At 38.5% G+C, this 283-nt stretch overlaps 1 protein-coding gene across 1 annotated transcript in view; it reads left to right on the plus strand.

The window, feature by feature from the left end:
* Positions 1-283, plus strand: part of DDHD1 (DDHD domain containing 1) — a 127,213-nt gene that overhangs the window by 124,929 nt on the left and 2,001 nt on the right. The gene's annotated exons all lie outside the window — the stretch shown is intronic.

Below are 283 nucleotides of genomic sequence, written 5' to 3' on the forward strand. Positions count from 1 at the left end.
GACTGACTCTGTGTGCTCCCTTTTAGCCTTCTTTCTTTTAAAGGAGGTTTATCTGTATATGTGTTTGTACGTACATCTACACCACTTACACAAATACATGCATGTATGAGTTTTGGCTAATGAGAGCTGCATATCAGTAGTTCCTAGAGCCCCGCTAGGAAAAGCAATATAATTGCTGCAGAGAATCCCACTCGCCATTTATCATAAAATGGATTTATTTACATTTCCCCATACATTTGCAGTTCTGAAGCAATCTGGATTTAAAGGCACATATGACTGGAAA

Source organism: Pygoscelis adeliae, unplaced genomic scaffold (genome assembly GCF_000699105.1).
Source record: "Pygoscelis adeliae isolate BGI_AS28 unplaced genomic scaffold, ASM69910v1 Scaffold314, whole genome shotgun sequence".
In the NCBI taxonomy this organism is placed as follows: Eukaryota; Metazoa; Chordata; class Aves; order Sphenisciformes; family Spheniscidae; genus Pygoscelis; species Pygoscelis adeliae.